General features: G+C 43.8%; 1 protein-coding gene across 1 annotated transcript in view; it reads right to left on the bottom strand.

Annotated features, from left to right (window-relative positions):
• Positions 1–13961: 13961 nt before the first annotated feature.
• LOC142802934 (neprilysin-1-like) overlaps positions 13962–20071 on the bottom strand; it is a 71924-nt gene continuing 65814 nt past the window's right edge. The window contains exon 7 of the mRNA XM_075888017.1: positions 13962–14368. The gene's annotated coding sequence lies outside the window, so the exon portion shown is untranslated. The remainder of the gene's footprint in view (positions 14369–20071) is intronic.

The following is a 20071-nucleotide window of genomic DNA, read 5'->3' on the forward strand; positions in this document are numbered from 1 at the left end:
CCTGATTGGTTAAACACGGCATGGTTGAGCACATCGCAACTAGGAGGGGGAGTCCATTTCGGACAAGGCTAGCGAGAAAAGGCATTAAACATGCGCACACAATACGCAGACCATGTAATGAGGAATTATGAATTTTACTTCTCCTGTCGTATGCAGAAGTATAGTGTCGTAGCGGCAGCCTTTGGTCTTCGGGGCTCCCTTTAAGAACTGTTGGCTTCCGGAATGGTGAAGTCGTCAACGTCCTTGCGGTTAAATCATCGCCGCACTAAGGTGGCCACTACAACCAAACGGTCTTCGATTGCCTTACTAAAGTTTTGTTTCTCTTTTTCTATGCAGGCAAGTTTAAATGAGCTACCTGAGGACATTGTTGGGCTCAAAGATGAACCAAGTTTATGGGATGATTTTTTTCTAGCATTCATTGAAGTTCACTGTGATTCGGAAAGTAGTCAAAAAGCTCCTGAAGATGAGCAAGTCATCATTGGTGATGCTGATCTTGGATCCTATAATATGAAATTCAGCAGTAATGTCTTCTGACGTTTGTGTAAGCAGATTGGAAGCTTTGTGCTTGTTGTTGATTGTCATTTAACTACTATACTGCAACGCACACATGTGCCTTGCTGAAGCTTCATATCGCAATATCTTGAAAAAAAAAGTTTTCGTCTATTGAAAGGGGTACAAACACCAAATTTAAAAGCTCATTCAACTCTGCCATACATTTATTCTTTATACGGAGATGACTATGAGCTAGTGTGAAACATGAGAAAGGCAGATAATGTTAACTTAGCTTGGTGAAACTTGTGATGCTGTCCTGACAGTGTGGTTCTGGTGGCCCCGTGCACCAGTATGGGAAGTGTTGATGATGTCTGGGACAAAACAAACAAAATGGCTGCTTGTACGTCAACAACAAAGCCACCATGAAAATGTGTCAATATTTTCAGCTTGGGCAAGGATGTGATAAAAAGCTTGTATCATGTGGTGGTGTGAAGGTACAGTAGGAATTAATGCTAATGTGTACTTAATTTTTCAAGGTGCACTGCGACTTTCTAGTACACTGTCTAGGGTTCTTGAAGGATTGGCCTTGCATTTCATGCTGAAAAAACTGATATTTTATGCATCCTCACCTTTGAATGCAGATTTCACAAACTTTAAGGCATCTCATTTGTGCTACTTTTATATTTTCTCAAGCATTTGAAGCCTCGTGTAAGTGGATGAAATTTATAAATATATTCTATTTCTATTATGCAACACCTGTCAACATTACATTCAGTAGGACCTTGTGTCATAGAAGGCGAACCTTTACGTACAGAAAGAATCTAATACATTTTTACAATAATTTTGTCGTTCTTCACATTGAATATGCTGCACTCATGAACACCATATAAAATGCTGTTATTGGACCTAGGATGCTAAGTCATATTGTCCCTCACGCATATATACAGATATGTGTTTGCCATGCACGAGGCATACGCACGAACTTGGTACTACTGACTGCTTTAAATCTAGTTTTGTATATAATGTTGTCAAAAGACTACGAAACAATACAATGCAGAATTTAGGTTCTTCCATATTCAATTACATAATTTGTACAGTGTTCTGTTGATTTTTTGAAATATTTTATTTTTATTAGTTTCCGGTGGCAAGTACGATACGACAGATTATATAGTATCTGGTACATATCAAGTGCCGTAAAAAGTTTTGTGTTAGTAAAACTAACTTTGTATTTTGAAATAAAGTATACACACTACTGCATGGCTTCGGTTTCTGTGCCTTTTTCTGGTCATCAGTTCCACAATGTGTACAGATTTCGTGTTCACAGTAAATTGTAGGACTGCCTTGTGTTCTTTTATGATCAGGAAATCACCTGGCTAGGCTAGCTGTGTTGTGCCATATCAAGATGTGGTTTGTGCAAACGAATATTACATACAGAGAGGTATATACATAAGTCAGCAAGCTTACTCATGAGCCAACTAACTATTATTCAGATCAAGCAGAAAGCCTGAGTCGGAGTAAGTTTGGGGGAATAACATTTTGGGAAACTTCAATCCAAGAGTCCTGTTCAGAAAAATTTGGAAGGTGAGTTCGAGTCAGCCATAAGCACAAAATTTAATTCTAAGTGAGCATGCATGAGCTTCACTTTTCTGTCGACTTATGGTCCTGCCTACAGAACTTCATTACTATTAGTCCTATGTCGGCTTATGTTCATGCTTGTGCCTATCCACATGCTTCAGTGCATGACAGTTTATAATCCATTTAATTACTTGTTGATGAGAGGCATAAGCTACTGTAGTGGGTCTATGGCCTTAGCCCACAATCTCTTTCACAGGACGCTATTTTGATAAAAATACGTCATGTGAGTTGCCTTTCAACAAATTCGTGCTTACTGAATTGCCACTGGTGACTCATATTGGAAGATACGAGGTCAGAATGAACTAACAAAGAAAGGAGAAATAAGCTCGAAGAAAACGGACTAAAGTTATGGTAATTATTAACGCTGAAGGATTACTACGAACTTCAACAGTTTTTGTATTGTTGCTTCTAAAAAAACTGAGGTGCCAGAAATATATAGTTGTTTGGAGTGCACTTAATATTTTGGGATGCATTTTTAGCCTTCATGGCTTTCGCCTATAATACGGCTGCTCAACGCACTACCGGCTTTTCTCCAATTTTTCTCGCCCTTGGTCACTCGCGGAGTTTCGCTCTGGACGTCTCTGTCCTTTCGGCCCCTGCACCCTCGACGGCTCCTTTCTCTGGAGATTTTTTATCTCGTCTCGCGCACAGCCGTCACCTGGCCCGCGTTAACACCAGCCTCTCTCAAGTCACTCAAACCTCTTGCTACGACTCGTCTCGCCATGTTGTGACTTTTTCTCCTGGTGACGAAGTTCTTCTATGGATTCCACTGCGCGTCCCCGGCTTGTGCGACAAATTCATCAGTCGCTTTAATGGGCCGTTCACGGCGGTCGAACAGACATCTCCTGTCAATTACTGCGTTTCTTCTCTTAGCACTGATCCTGATCATCTTTGGGAAGGAACAGAGTCTCTCAATTTAAAGCCTTATATGCGACGCATTTCATGTTACTCTCATGTGACCAGGTGGCCGCTTTCACCGCATGGCGGAGTTAGTGTGAGCGCAACAAGTGAATGACTCTTCATTGTATTTAGATATCATCATCACCTGTACATCTTCATCATCTGTAAGTATCACCATTATTCTGATTTAGCTCAATCCTGGCTGAATAAACCGGTTCCTCAGAGTATTTTCTGTTACCACTTCCTAAAAAATGTTGGGTTTGATATCGAGTTGGTGTTATTATAGTGATACATGGACAGTGTGGCTTATGTCTAAGTGACAAGAGGATAGTAACAAGCACTGCGTAGATCGCTGTATATTGTACGTGTTTAATGTAAACAGTGAAGGGTGAATGAACATGCAGGTGCTCCAAGGGCAATTTTGATTGCACACAGACACAGAGTTTGCAAATAAAGTGAGCTGTTCTATCTCGATGTGACAAGCTCTATTACGGTGGTAGTCTTACGGATGTGGGCAATTTGATAAACCTTGGGAAACAATGAAGGTATGCAACAGTCCTTGATATTGCAGTGCAAGAAGCATGGCATTATGCTTTCCATAATACGGCGGTGCTTAATTAAGCTGCATGGGCCAAGATGACTTTGGTATTTGTTTGTCAAGGGCCTAGCGTATTCTCCAGGGCAACAAAAAGTTCGAAATGAAACCAAGTTTTGCTGTACGTGTTTCCTGGTTTCATCGGTATTTGTGAGAATCAATAGTAAATGCCAAGGAAACTACAGAATTCACACCGTGCATAAATTAGGAAAGCTAACTAAAAGGTAACGTACTCGTGAGCCAACTCACTGAAAATTATTGAGCCACGAGTCTGAGAGCGACTTGCTGATTAATATTTTGGTGATTTTTAGAGTAAATGAGTCTGGCTGAGGAAAAAATTAAGAAGTGTGAGTTCAAGTGCACTCGGTTTAAGAGAATTCTCAGTCCAGTCCCCAAGCACAAAGTATATTTCTTCAGTTCACAGAACACATCCGACCAGAACACACCACACTGGTGTGGTCTTTTCACCAGAACACACTCCATCAGAACATGTCCCAACAGAACACACCAGGTTGTGTCGGCATTCCCACAAAGACACACCACACTGTGTCAACTTCCTCGCCAGAACACATGCCACTGGTACACACCACAGTCAGTCAGTGTTCTCACAAGAGCACAGCACACCAGGCTGGTGTATACACGACAACAAACCAGTGTTTTCGGGTGTATCCGCCAGATCACACTGGAACACACCAGGCACATTCTGGTGAGACTTTCAACTGGAAAAGCTATTACAACATAGGGCCTCCACATAAAGCAATCACAAATACTTCAAACAAGGCAATAAAAACAATTTTATCAGTTATAAAAGTGCATGATACTGCAAGCAATTATAAAAATGCACGGCTAATGTTACTAAGAAAAAAGCGTGCCTATATATTGCCTCACTTCTTTAGTTCGTCTCGAAGGCAATGACTTCAGGAAGGCAATTATAGGCTTTGTTGGCGACTGACAGAAAAACTTTGTTGAATGAAAGGGTCGAATAATGAAGGCGTTGAACGCTGTTAGAGTTGAACCATCGGCGAGAAGTTTGAGAGGGTGGAAGTAACTGTGTTCCATGCAAGTGGGAGAAGTTTTGGTACAATTTGTGGAATAGGATAAGTCGGGAGATTGTAGGTCTTGCTACAAAAGGGGGATGTTTTAAGATGATTTGTTGAGCGTTACGCAGCGTGTGAATTCGCAGCGTATGAATTCGAGGAATTAAATCGGGCAGCACTACATGGGGAATATTCATTTGTACGACGTTTTTATTCTCCCGCTGAAATGTCATGACCCTACTGCTAACACAATTCAGTGTGCTTATCTTGGTGGGCCACGTGATGTACCAAGCTGAAAAGCTCTTCTCACCATTGCGTTAATGCTGGCAAGCACTAAGCAGATGATTGGTGGTGCTTATTATGGTGAGCCACGTGGTGTACCAAGCTGGAAAGCTATGCCCATCATTGTGATAATGATGAAAAGCAGTGAGCTTATAATGGGTGGGCTTATAATGACGCGCAATGTATATATAGTGCACTGAGCTGCGATCTTTACACCACGTGTTCTCCCGCCATGATTACCAGCAAAGGTTAGGCCTGCTGACCGTGGCCGCACAATTGTGTTATCCACGCTTCTGGGCTTCAAAATACACAATTTCGACAAGTAAGAATGACAATACAACACACCCATGGCATAAGTTAACCTAAATGAAGTATTTTTTGGTTACGGTGTCCGCGAAAGAAGCAACAAACATCAATGTGTCGTGATTTCAGCACTTCCAGAGAACGTAGGTCCCCCCTCACCGACAGCCGCCAGACGCACTCACTGGCACGTCTCTGGCTCTTATGCGAGAAGACAGATTTGGGAATTCGTATGATTTCTGAACAAATATCATAGCATAATGCTTCCGGCGCACTGCACTCGCTTTGGCCAAGCCGTTATGAAGTTGTTCCAAAGTAACAAAACGCCCACCAAGGTGAAATACACAAAAGTTAAAAAGACGTTTCGGCTCCCCCACGGGAGCATTGTTCACAGTGCGGGAGCCTTGTTAACACTGTGAACAAAATTCCCGTGTGGGGAGCCGAAACGTCTTTTTAACTTTTGTGTTTTTCACCTTGGTCGGCGTTTTTGTTACTTTGCACTATGTTTGTCACCGACCAGATGGGATTCCGTCGAACTCTTGACTATACGTAGTTGTTGCTAACGATAGAGCTACAGCGGTGCGCTGGTACGACTGCACTGTACGTTGCGCGAAAAGCATCCCAATGCTCAATCAACTAGGTGGGTGTATCTATGGAATGAGCCTAGCGGCGCCATAACAGCTGAGCAGATGTGGCCCTCTTTAGAACTAGCGAGAAGCGGAAGCGGATTTTAAACTTGGCAGATCCCGCCAGTAAGCTGTACCTGCTTCCTAGTCCACTTCCTCTTTTTTTTCTTGTGGTTGTGAACAGTAAAAAAAAACATAGCGCTGGTGCCATTACCGCAGTGGCAATCGTTACAGACGGCAGTTACTTGTCTTTAATAAATGTGCAAATTTTAGTAGCAGGTGCTGACCTCTTCTACGTCAAGTATGCGACAAACAAAACTAATGTTGAACCGCCAGTAAGTATGCGAACAAGCCATTTACCACGCTTGCTTAGTTATGTTGGTGTGGCGCAATGGTTAGTGCCTTCGAATCAGAATCCGCAAGTTGCTTGTGCAAATCTCCGTGGTAGCCTGCATTTTTACGGGTGCATTTTACATCGTTTTTTGTAGAATTATGTTTTTATTTTTTGTGGCAGCTCTTCACGGTGATTCTGATGCTATTTCATGCTCAGATGTCGCTGGTACTGCAGCGTCTACCATATCCCACTATACACCATGGCGGACGTTTTCCAGCATTCACCCACTACATTATTCCACTATAATGGTGGGTGGTGCTGGAAAACGTCCGCCTGGAAACTATGCGCACCTATCGTTTTTTTCCCAATACGGTCATGACTTCTCACATGGCTAAACGTTTTTGAATGCGAAGCATTCCTTAGCGAACTTCGGCGACTTTGAGCGTATCTATCTATCTATGTAGCCGCCTACGACTTTTAGATCTCCTGTCCATTTTCATAATGGTATCAATACCAAACTTGCCAATGCATAACATAATTGTATTAAGAACATATTTGACTAGTCATAACATAAAAATCATGATATGTATCTCAAGATTGTCATGATTTACATTTGATGGTCCTGCAACTCTTGCGGTGGTTTCGTTCACATGACATGCTGCAAAACTGGTATGGTATCACATGATTGCTTGGCGAACACAAGCGACAGACCCTAACATGAAAATCATTACATGCCTGTCATGTAACACCATAACAATATGCAATGCTCATGAGGCGCTCGTGGCCATTTCACTAGCTTCACATATACCTAATTTGGTATTACGGTACGTGAATGGATGATGAAGGTATGTGACCGGTGCAAACATGATAATCATGAGATGCGTGTCATGTAATAACATGACTACATGCAATGCTCACGATGCACTCGCTACCGTTTCGCTAGCTTCGCATGTACCAAACTCGCTATTAAGTGACGCCAATGGATGACGAAGGTTGGTGCAAACATGAAAATCATAAGATATGTGTCATGTGAGACATGGTTACGTGCCACAGTCAGGACGCCAATACATTTCGACGTGACGCGATGCACGTGCTCGCCGGCGTTCATTTCATCGCGTCACGCCGGCGTTGCCACGCCAAGTACCGGTCCTGCAATATACTCGCACGTGCGTGCAGCTCCACGTTGCTTTGATGCATGTACGTTTGAGTGCGTCCGGCGTCCCTCCGTCCCGAAAAGAGGGAGATGCACTGTTGTCAGAGTAACGCATCGGCGCGAAATGCAGCATGTCGCATTTCGCGCCGGTGGCCGTCAGGCCGCACCGACGGACGCTGGTCGCACCTGGCATCAGACTATAGGAGCTCGCGTTTTGCTAACGTAGCGTCGCTGTGCCCAGCGTGCGCGCGTCAGCGCTACATTGGAGTATATTGAACCCTTCAAGATGCGCTTGCGGCGGTTTTGCTTGCTCCACGTCACGTAACACCAAATTTGGTGTTACATGACGTCAATACGTGACAAAGCATATGATTGGTTCAAACATGATAATCATGACACTGAAGTCATGTATGGCATAATTTACCTCCACCTCGTAACGTTCGGCTGATTTTAAAGTGACGTAACATTTCTCATCTCTGCTTCCATATCATCAATTCCCACTGTATGTGGGTTTTGGCAATTTTTTTCATAGGATGTGACTTCAACCACCTGGCTAGTTTTTACTTCTTGTTACGTGATTCAAGGCACATGGAAATATGTTACATAATTTTTTTTTCGGGACTGACTATCGCGTTGTTGTAAGCTAGAAGATATCTCGTCACTTGCTATACTAATTTCGCACGGAAATTTGTCACGGTAATTGTTCTTATCTGGTTTATGGTGGTGACATGCCACGTGAATAGCTGTTAGGTGATTTTGCGCAAATTTGTACACGTGGTTTGTTGTTGATTGATTGATATGTGGGGTATAACGTCCCAAAACCACTATATGATTATGAGAGACGCCGTAGCGGAGGGCTCCGGAAATTTAGACCACCTGGGGTTCTTTAACGTGCACCCAAATCTGAGCACACGGGCCTACAACATTTCCGCCTCCATCGTATATGCAGCCGCCGCAGCCGGGATTCGAACCCGCGCATGCGGGTCAGCAGCCGAGTACCTTAGCCACTAGACCACCGCGGCGGGGCGTGGTTCGTTGTTACGGTATTTTACATAATTTCGGCGAGAAGATAATTATTTACGCAATATTATACTGATATTACATCAGTGTAACACTGATATACATGCATAATTCTTAGTCAGTGTTATTTAAGTTTTGTCATGTGAAAAGGTACGTAATCTATGGCTTTTAGCTGAGTAAGTAATCAAATAATGCTACGCGATTTTAGTCATGTGAATAGTTGTTACGCTATATTGCGCGAGTTTATTCACGTACAAGTTGCTTCGTGATGTGACATAAAACAATTTAGTTCTGAAATTTATGCAATTTTATATTGCTTTCCGTCGGATGACTCGGTTACGTGGTTTCAGATACGGCTTGCTGCCTAGGTAGATTGTTCATTGCTTCAGAAAAAAACAGGTATTGACTAAAGAGCACAAGGAGAATGCAAAAAGAAGTACTTTGGTTAGAGCTGGCTCGTTGCTTGTACTCTTTTTTAAGGGCAGCCCAATGGCACGAAGAAAAAAAGACAGAGAGACAAGGACTGGTGACTAACAAGTTATCTTTCATGTCCGTCACGTGTGCACATATATACACCACAAAATAAAACGAGAGAAAGACACGAGAATCTGACGAGCATCGTATGCAGGACATATTGGCCCACGTGGTGCGGAAAGGAAGCACAAGGTAAAAAGGTGCCACTATCGCTTACCTGAGTGTGAGTAAGATAATTTATGTTGTCCATACCCGGCGCTATGATACAATGACGGAGACCGCTCTTGACATTTAAGCTAAGATTTTAGTTACAAGCAATGCTGTCCTTGGATATAAAGGGTCGACGTTCTTGCCGTTCAACAGAAAACAGTGGTGGTTATTTTCACGAGACCTTAGACAGACCAGTTGAGTCTGCTCGAGAGGACTGCAGCACTTAGAGCAGAAGGGCAGGCAAACATAGCTGCAATTTTCTGAGCGTGCCTAATAAGCACAATTCAGCGTTCTAATAAACAGCTCGACAAACAAATGAGTATCCAGGGTGCCGGCTTTCGAGAAAAATTATTTTTGTTGCTGTGACCAGCTACCTGAGCTCAGTTCGAGACCTCCACTATACACTGTTTTGCTTGCCTGCCGCCGAATAGAGGACTATGATTTTCATCCCTCTCCATTGCTTCTTCTCGTATTTCTCACTTTCCTTTCGTGCCTTCTTGCTTTTCATGGCTATGCTCTACATGTTTTTGTCTGCCTAATACTAGGACGTTATCGGAGCTTTCGACTACGGCGTCTCTGATAATCATATCGTGGTTTTGGGACGTTAAACCTCAACTACAGATCATTCAATCAATGCCCAAGCCTATAAAATCTACCGTGCTCTGTCATTCTTTTTTCTTCCTTTTTATGGCTATGTTATACAGCTTTTTTGCATGTGAGTCGCTAGGGGGGGACACACAAAAAAAAACTCCAAGCCCTCACAGAACATGCAGCAAAGTCACAGCGCAAGCAAGAAGAGCGTTCTTTCAGAATATTTTCTGAGCACTCTTTGGTTAACTGCTACAAGCACACTTGCCCGGTACTCACTACGCCATAAAAAATCATAACATTTGTGTAGTAGGCTGACATTCATTATCATATCGTTCTTTTAACTGAGTAAGGGCACGCACACAGACACAGACACTAGAACAGGAAATTCCGCAGATCAAGAGCACCTACTCGCAACTAAAGTTTATTTGAAAGGAAGCTTGGTAAACATATATTCTTTCTGTCACAAGACCCGGCAGGTGAAACAGCAAAAAACAAAAACGAGGGTATAAAACACATGCCTCAGATCACATTCTCAGAGCTCAGAGGTATGAGAGAGAGAGAGAGGAAACTTTATTAGAACTTGGCCGGCAGCTTGGTCTTGGTGGCCTCAGATGGCGGCGCTGAGTCCCTGAACTCGGGCGGCATCTTCGGCCTGCCGGACAGCCCAGCTCAGAGGTATGAAAATTTGTTTTCTGTTAACGTAGATGAGGTTGCACTCGTAACACCAGTCGTCACAACAGCACCAGTCGCATACCTTCGTCATTCATTCACGTCCCTTAATACCAAATTCGGTATAGCTGAAGTTAGCGAAACGGCCCCAAGCGCAGAATGAACGTAGCATGTTGTCATGTTCCTACATGACACGAATATTATGATAATCATGTTTGAAGCAGTCTTATATCTTCGTAATCCGTTGACGTCACGTAATATAAAATTTGGTACATGTGAAGCTCGCGAAACGGCCGCGAGCGCGTCGTGAGCGTAGCGTGTAGTCCCGTTGTTACATGACACGTATCTCATGAATATCATGTTCACAAAAGTCACATACCTTCGTCATTCATTGGCGTCCTGTGATACCAAACTTGATATATGTGAAGGTAGCCAACCGACGCCGAGCGTATCATGAGCGTAGCTTGTAGTCATGTGTTTGCATGACACGCATCTCATGATTATCAGGTTTGCACCAGTCGTATACCTTCGTCATCCATAGACGTCCTGTTATACCACGTTTGGTATATGCAAAGCTAGCGAAATGGCCGCGAGCGCATCATGAGTGCGGCATCTAGTCATGTTGTTACATGACGAATGTTACGATTTTCATGTTAAGGTCTGTCGCTCCTCTTCCCCATGCAATCATATCATACCATACAAGTTTTGCAACGTGTCATGTGAGCGAAACCAGCGCAAAAACAGCAAGACCATGAAATGTAAACATGACATTCATAACATACATAATGATTTCTATGTTATGACTATGTTATGACTAGTCACTTATGCTCTCATTTCAGTCATGTTAAGCCATACCAATTATGGTGTCGATACCATCATCGAAACGGTCAGGAGAGCTTAAAGTCGTAGACAGCTGAATAGATAGATAGATAGATAGATAGATAGATAGATAGATAGATAGATAGATAGATAGATAGATAGATAGATAGATAGATAGATAGATAGATAGATAGATAGATAGATAGATAGATACGCGCATGTCGCCGAAGATTGCTAAGAAATGTTTCACATTTGAAAAATCTAGATCGCGACACTGGTTTTGCGAGTGTCACACAAAGCTATAGCAGACGACGATGACATTAGACGAGCATACGACAGCCCGGGCCATTAAAGTGTTCCTCACTTCAAAAAAATGGAGATTAGGTTGCCCTAAAAATTGGGGACTCTTTGCGCTGGTGTTGACAAGCTTGATCAAGCCCCGGTCCTGGAAGGCCATTCTAAGACTATCAGCCAAGTCTAGCCTAGAGATGGTTGCATAAACATAGATATGACAACGTTAGCGCAGAAAGGTGCAGTTGAGCTCTGCAATTACAAGTTCAACCTCCCTCCCTAGTTCATTGTCTCTTCCCTTCTCTTCATTCCCATCTCTTTTTCCGAAAATTTATTTTACATGTTCTATTATGTTTACGATATTTGAATCTCTTGAAAGGAATTTTTCCCTTCAAGAAGTATATCCTCCTTTCTGCGGCATTTTATACCGTTCTATCTATTGTTTGAACACTCGCCCATAACATCGCCATAGTATGGCTACCATGGGTGTTTGTTTTCTTAACGTGCCTCGAAAGCGAGGTAGTTACGACACTCGCCTTCCGACTGCGATACCATGATGCCAACGTTGATTCGAGATGCAATTTTATCTCGTTTAGCTTACCACTTCTCTTTTTATTCACCTCTTCCCCCTCTCGTATTCATCAAATACGATTCTCTAGCGACACTCACCTGTCTCTTCCTTTTTGGCTTCCAGCCTCCTCCATCACTATTTTACAAATATTCGCATTTACAACCAAGGCTATATTATGAACTTCCTCACAGCTTTCTATCACTCTCCTTCTCTTTGCCTTTCAGTTCTTACGGTCCTCGCCTTCCCTCACATATGCTGGACAAAGTAGTGGGTATTCCCGTGGATCATACGCGTCCCAATTATCGTCGTGCATACCCGTCTAAGTTTGTGGGAACTAGCCTAAAAAGCGTAAGCTAGCTTGTATTGCAATTTTACTTGCTGTGTATATGCGCGATTTCGCTCACCTTTCGAATGACGGGCGCGAACACAGATTGGCTGATACTCATTGACTTGGTAGGTGGTGTGTGGAAGGAAGGAATAATAGCCACAGCTGGTGGTATCTAACAGTCAGGGTCTCGTCATTGCTCCATTTTGAAAAACGAGACCAAAGCCACGGAACCTTGCCCTTGTTTAAGGGACTGGTACTTTTAAAGACGATAGTCTTTCTTGAGGACCTTCGACGCAAAAATTTTGATCTGTCTGTCTGTCTATGTATGTATATTTGTCTGTTTGTCCACGCTTAGAGGTACCAGGTTCTCTGAACGGCACCAGCCGATACACCATCCGCAGCGCCCACCAATGTGGCTCAAGATTCAGCGTTCATACTTGTGCGATTGTCAATTCGAAAGCAACTATTGCGCATATCTGGGGCACCATAACAACACGTATATTTTCTGTATGTGCGTCATTTACTAGAAAAGGCATACGTAAGTAAATCGAAGGAATGTAGCGTTTATCACGCTGCGCTGACAGTGTAACGCTTGCGCGAAAAGGCGAGTGTTTCCAACGCTTTGTTAAGACGACATTGTGGTGGCACCTACCCGTCACATTGTGTCCTTTACCTTATCACCTATGAGACGGGCGCACAAGCCCGTCTCAGAGCTCAGCGCTTCGTTTTCCAGGAAAGCTGCCAGATGGCGCTCATGTCTCACGTGTGACGTGACTTGATGCGCTCGTTCGCCTCCGCTGTACGCTCGATGCACTCTAACGCAGCGCCTCCAGACGATCATTCGCCAATTTTCTCGCACAGAACACCAATTAAATGTTTTGTTCATTCACTCCACATGCTAGACTATCGTCTTTCGACGACATTTGCAGATTAACATGAAGATACGGGGCCACTTTTTTTACAAGATCTTCGTCAGTGATGAAGACAGGCATTGCAAATTTTTTTATTCTTGTTTCATATCCTAATAGTTTTCGCGATAGCGTTACCGACGCCAGCGGCAGCACAATACTATGTACCCAACTCTCGTTATCAGATAACAGTTTTCGATGCGAAACTTGAATAAACCTGCTTAGATTGAGTTATAAACAATGCTATCAAAGCACTTTATTGACTGTAATAAATGTCTCGATGGAGCAATAATCAATCGAAAAGAAGGCAAAATTTTTTTGTAAACAAAAAGCTCTCAGTGTAGAGTCGATTGCAATAAAACAACGAAACTGTGCACGCAGAAACTAAGGTTGTTTTCATCAAAGTTGTTCGTTATTTTGGTCTCAGAAATACAAGTCTGTGCAAACTCAAGGCAACCCGCATGGAATCTATGGTTTCGGCCAAGGTTTATTTTAATCTGAAAAGTTGCTTCCTTTATGGTATATATCTCCCTAACAGTTGGCAGGGCAGAATTTCTTACCGGAGTACAGCAGGAAGCTGTTCCCTGCCTTTGTTACGTCTGATGAAAAATTAAATAGAAAGGTATGGTTTTTTACAACCCAATAAAAAACGTTCACTCCGCCCACAGCCATGCCGCCGGTCTACCCAAGATTTTGACGAATCCTCCAGCCATTATGACTTCCTCATTTTCATGAGATCATTGAATATTCCACTTTATTTTACCACACAGAGCCACGTCTTCGACACTCGTGCACTACCAAAAAATACACTTTTCGTCCGGATTCATCGGCGTCCCTGCATCACAACCGAATGCCCGGGAAAATTCAGCCATGTTCTTTAGTGGTACTATACACCGTGAGCGGTATGGCGCTTGGTTTTTTCCTGAACTGGCGTACTTGGCGCACCATCCTGCGCATAAGTTAATAAAGAACAGTTGGTCTGATGACGCGATAAAGCCAGCAAGTTTAACACTCTTATCTTCTTCCGGCAAAGCGTCGTAGGCCGCATAAGCAAACTTGGTTCCTTCGAAGTCAGCAAGGGTCTCAGAGCCCAGCACATCGTTCAAAACTTCATGTTGGCCACCTAAAGACAGCTGCGAAAACAGTGGTTTTGTGGGTTAGGTCATTTAGTGAAGCACCACTCCGAATACAATCAAGACATTACACTTGGCGTGATCAACGTTATTTCTAGAAATAACTGCTCCGTAATATTGTTTTCTTGCTTAAAGCGAAGTTGACAAATCTGTCAGGTATCTGAATGCTTTGCCACAGCCGTATTTTCAAGTTTTTGCTGTGACACGGATGTTGAAGTATCATTTTCTATGCCTTTTTTTGATGCTTCTCTTAACAAAATTTATCGCAGATTAGCGGGCATGAGGTGTGTCTAGGTTCAAGATTACGGTGACCTTTATGTATCATCATGTAGAATAAAATAGGGCACGTAAGAGAAGTGAGAAGGATATCCTCCGCTGAACGCAAACACTCATTGTTAGCCGGCTAACCTTTCGCTTTTTTATCATAATTTCACACTTCCACCAACCATAAAGTCTAACATCCATCTACGGATAGAGTTTAAAGTGGTTTGCGCTTTCCTTACGGCATCCATAACGCCGTAAGGAAACTGGTGCAGGCGCACCTCAATTAGGCAGACACTTAAAGTCTGTGGCATCTTTTCTGCTCTTGAATAGACCATCCATCAAAAGCCTAATCAGGGACCACGACATAAACTTGTTCCTTCTTTTCGTACTCTAAGTCAAGTGACTCTGATTCCACGCAACATGAAAACCCAATGGCTTGCCGGTCGTCGACATGCCCGAGTTCCGGCCACGACAAGCGGCTTCTTGATGACACCGGAAGCGTGCAAGTTATCAACGAGGAAGTGACGTGCTAACCAGAGAAGTACAGCATAGGTTTACACATCTGTCATGAACATGTCACCTGGTGGTAGAGTTGAGAGAAGAGAAAGAAGAAACGAGCGAAAAGAACACTATAAATTAAAGAATAAAGGAAGAGGAAGACCATACATTGAAGAAGCGTAGAACAAAGAAGACGAAGAAGACGCTAAGAAAAATGTACGAGAGGCGACCTGGCCGGGAAGAAAAGAGGAGGAGAGAGGGGGCTGGGAACGGCAAAAGGCAGACGTGTGGTGACAGCGGCATAGCGTTCGACGAAAGTCAGGCAGCAGAGCTCATAGCCAGGTGCCCATGCCTTCTCAGCAAGGCCCTGTGAGCTGTGGGGTGAGACCAGGAAAGGAGCTCGGCTGAGTGCCGGCATCTTTATGAGGACGCGAAAGATGTCCTGTGACTTGGCTTCGTGGAGTGTACATCACAAGGAGGAGCTGTGCAGCCGCTGCGGAGACCCGACGCTGCAGTTGTGTCATAGCGCAGGGACCCGACGGTGTAGCCAGAGGCACTGCACCTGTGGTACAACGGACTTTTTAGACGTTATGTGCCTTGACAAATCATCTTCGGAGCCACCCCCACATCAGGCCTCGAACCTGTACTGAAAATATCTTTTTAGGTTGTGTATGTATTGGGCGAAAAAGCTTATTTTATCAGATATTTTTGCTACTTGGGGTTTTCTCATAATTGTTTGTTTTGTAATGAAGATTTTTCATAGTCTTCTCATTCTATTGGCATCCTTGGCATCTAGATAACATGACAACGTCACAGATGACACAAAGGCCCTTTTGGGCGTCTGACACACTTGGCACTTCGCAGGACGGACAGTGATTTGGCAGACGAGGTGGCTCACGCTCTGGCTATTGCCAAGTTTAGCACATTGTCACATGACGCTCCTGTAACAATACTAAATGGCTCAAAGTTGCTGTGCCGTCACTCAAACGTGCGGCTACACAAATACAAGATATCCTTTTTTTCTGTTACGCCTTCAACATTAGGTAGAGTGCCTATCATCTCCACACCTATATTTGCCTCTCTCTGTGGGTAAGGTCACGTTATTTTGGTTGCTCAATGTCAGACTCAAGGGCACTATGGGAATAAATATCCTGCTCACATGGCGTACTGAGAAAAAGAAAATACCTATCTATGGGGGGCCTAATAACTATCTGCGTTGAGCAGAGCCCTCAAAGTAGGAACCATTTGGCTCGTGCCAAATCACATGCCCGCTTGGCAAGCGGACGCTGCTCCTTTGGTTCTGAGAGGTCAGATCACTATCCCAGGAGCAATGAGAGGTTGAAGAAATTGAACGGTAGCGTGGCTGTGTAAATTCCCAGGAGCAGCGATATACCGTGATCTTCGCTTCATGATAAGGAAGTGTCAGGAATATTGCGTAGGGTGAAAAAGATGAAGCACATAAAGGCAGATGAACGAATCAGTCTGAATCAGCCGTCAGGAATCATGATCTAGGTTGAGAGCGTAGTTGTCAAAGGGATTCTGACGACCACGACAAGTGATTTCATAATTTGAGTGATCGATATGCGGGACTTAATGTCCCTAGACCTCCATTTGATCATGAGAGACGTCATAGTGGAGTGCTACGGAAACTTCGATCAACTGGGGTTCTTTATCGTGCACCCAAATCTGAGCACGCAGGCCTATAGTATTTTCAGCTCCATCGAAAATGCAGCCGCTGCAGCCGGTTTTCATTCCTGCGACTTGAAGGGCAGCAGCCGACTTCTTTAGCCACTTGACTACTGCGGTGGGGCAACACATAATGTAATGTTGGTAATGTTGAAGCGTGTCGGTGTATTTTAGTCGTTCTGCTGATGGATCGTCTGAATTGGGCAGCTGTTTTGATGGCGCCCGGTTTTTAAGCTCTCGAGCTGCTGCATTATAACTAAGCTGCTACGCTACGCTACTGAGTTGCTACGCATCACGCAGTTATACTTATTGTTCTTATCCTTCACTATACAGTGGAGATGGTGCCATTTGGTGGAAACTGCAAACTATCCAATCCCTTTGCCTCGACATGCTAAATCTTTTTTCATCTAACACTTAACCCCTCCTCCTCAATCTTTTTTTGGCCTGTACCTTTAGTGCACCACTCCATGAATGGATGCCGTGACCAACAGATCAGCGCACGATCAGCGCACGAAAAAGCACGAAAACACGAGAAAGCGCACGACAACAGCGCTTCACTAACCGGTTGGTGTTGTCATCACTTGTGGCGGTGTGCGAATGCTAGGTGAGTGTTGCTTCCTGACACGCAAAGCGTTCGCTGTGTTACCGAGAACTACAAGCTATCTGTGGATGGCTTCAGCCATCGCCCAGCCATGCAAGGAGGATGTGCCGTTTGCTGCGGTCCAAGTGGCGGCAAAGCCGTCACTTTTGTGAGCGCCTTCGTGTTTGTTCGATGTGGTGTTATCGGTGACTTACGGGGACAATGGCATTTATTTTTAGAGCGAACTAGGACAACAAACAGCGCGTTTGTCGTGCACTTGTGTTTGTGTGCGCTGTTCGTAGAAAATATGTCCCAAACAGCTTAATCGGATGCTTCACCACAGTAAGTTGACCTTATTCGCAACCTCAAGCTTTCTCTTAGAAGTTCACACTGCTCAGATTACACCGGAGGCGACAGCAGCAACAGATCCAGTGGACTCGCAGTGTCGCACGAGTCATTAAAGCCCTGTACGGAATATTTCACCAAAGGGAGTTTTTCCGTACGTTGACATGTATAAATTCATTATCTCTTTATTGGTAATAGATAACAATGTTTCATTTCATAGACTGGTAAAAACCTTCCCCTTTTGCAGCTCTCACACCAGAACGTCTCTAAGAGTCACGCGACAATGTTCCGGTCCGCACCATGGCCAATCACCCGAGCTTACGAGCATTGATTGTTCAGCCAATTTTAGAGTTTCCTCGCAAGTGTCGTTGGAGTTACATGTGTGACCATCCAAATAAAGGGGTAAATAGGGAAAGAAAGCTCCGGTGCTGCCAAGCGCAATGAAATTTCAACGCACTGGTAAGGTACCATGCGCATTTATAACCATGGTTTGTGATGCTAGTGGGGCCTTGTCCTTGGTGAGCTGTTTTCTATACAGCAACATCATGTTTCGACAAGGTGCCTTCATTTGATGCCGGTCCATTATTTTAGACCGTTTTTGTGACTTGTTACCTGGCAGTGAGACTGTTTAAGGCTGCTGCTTCACAAGGCGTAGTGCTTCCCGAGTGCTTGTGGCTGTGGGCACGGATTGGTTTTCAGATATCGCGCGTTTTCTTAATAAAAAAAATCAGCACGCAACTAGTACGCTGCCTAAATTGGCGCACTTAGACATGATGTGAGTTTGCTCATATATACTTCGTAAGCGCTGTCAGTTAGCAATAAATGTATCATTACATTATTAAAACTCATGATTGAATATATTAGCAGCGGATATTCCAGTGTACTGGAAGACGCTGCCATATCCTCGACAAACTTTTTGCTATGAAAGTTTATAGCTTCAGTACTTATTATACAAGTATCGAGTCACCAACTGCGCTATTTCAGCAGTTTACCAAGTGGATGCCTATTATTGGTAGCTTTGATGCAATCAAAGCCAAATACACGTGACTTCACTCGAGCGCGCATGCCAATTGCATCATGTGCACCGTGTCATTACTGGGCTTACTTATTTTTCTTCGTCCCTCGCTGCAGAAGACCAACGATCAAAGCAGCGCCCCTTCTTCTTCCTTTTTTTCTGAGTTCCATTGTAGATTTTATCTTGCAATACGTGTTCTTTACTGCATGTGAACCACGCCACCTTTGGAAGGCTCAGCTGTCCAAGAGATGATGCTGGAAAGCGAGGATCTTTGAGGACGCCAACACCATCGACGTTAAAAGCCAAGCGATCCCAGACGACTTCGGGTGTTATCTTGGCGAGATGACACCCGCAGTCATCTTGTGGTCCCAACTAGATGACGCCACAATATGTGGTCCCAACTAGATGTTTTTGTTATTGAGGCGGACGACCATTTAGAATAAAGCAAGACATCACGCCAGCTCCGGTAAGTTTGCTTTTTGATCAAATAGGTTCAATTTATAGTCAAATAGAGCAAGTGGATGAGGCGAATTGAGAAGAGACGTCAAACCACCCGTTGGACAGTGAGATGCTAGACGCTGGAAGTTAACGTTACAAGGTCGTTATACTGACAGCGAAGTTACGTGCCAAGCTAAATGAATCCTTGGCACCTCCAGCGCCACGCCCTATGAACGTCCATCCTTTGCCATCGGGCAAAAAGAAGCTTCCTCAACAACAGCTCCTCACAATTGACGGCAACCGGGGAATACGACTGCCACTTTGGACGCAGTGTACATCAGCACTCCCCAACAACAACAGGTTAAGCACAGATGCCAAGTTGAAATGCTTGAGCTGTTTGGTTACCAGATCGGCCACGTTAGTAATACTGATATTACAAGCATTCAAAGAATCCTATAAAGATAGGTACAAAATTTTTTAAAAATGCTAAATTGATGGACAGATAACTGTGTAGAACAATTTGCAAGGTTTTGTTGGGTATAAAGCTGGTGTCGTAGTCAGGAGACGTTTGTCAGCAGGGGCAACTTTACAAGGAAGAGAATCATAATCCAAGCCTGAAGGCGCTTGGCACGAACTAGACAACTTATTGCTCCATTCTTCGGGAAGTCTTCCTAAGGATTCTACCGAGGGACATGGTACTGGGATTTCACGAGATGCGCAATGCATCATCATCTGCTGTAGCTTCTTTTTATTCATAAGGCAAATAAACCCGTGACACTATTCCACAAGATGACGTTCTCTCAATTATTCTGAACAAAGGTGCGGAGAGCTTTTGCTGAAAAAAAAAACGTACACAAATCTCGTCGCACTTCAGCGA

This window comes from Rhipicephalus microplus, chromosome 3 (genome assembly GCF_043290135.1).
Source record: "Rhipicephalus microplus isolate Deutch F79 chromosome 3, USDA_Rmic, whole genome shotgun sequence".
In the NCBI taxonomy this organism is placed as follows: Eukaryota; Metazoa; Arthropoda; class Arachnida; order Ixodida; family Ixodidae; genus Rhipicephalus; species Rhipicephalus microplus.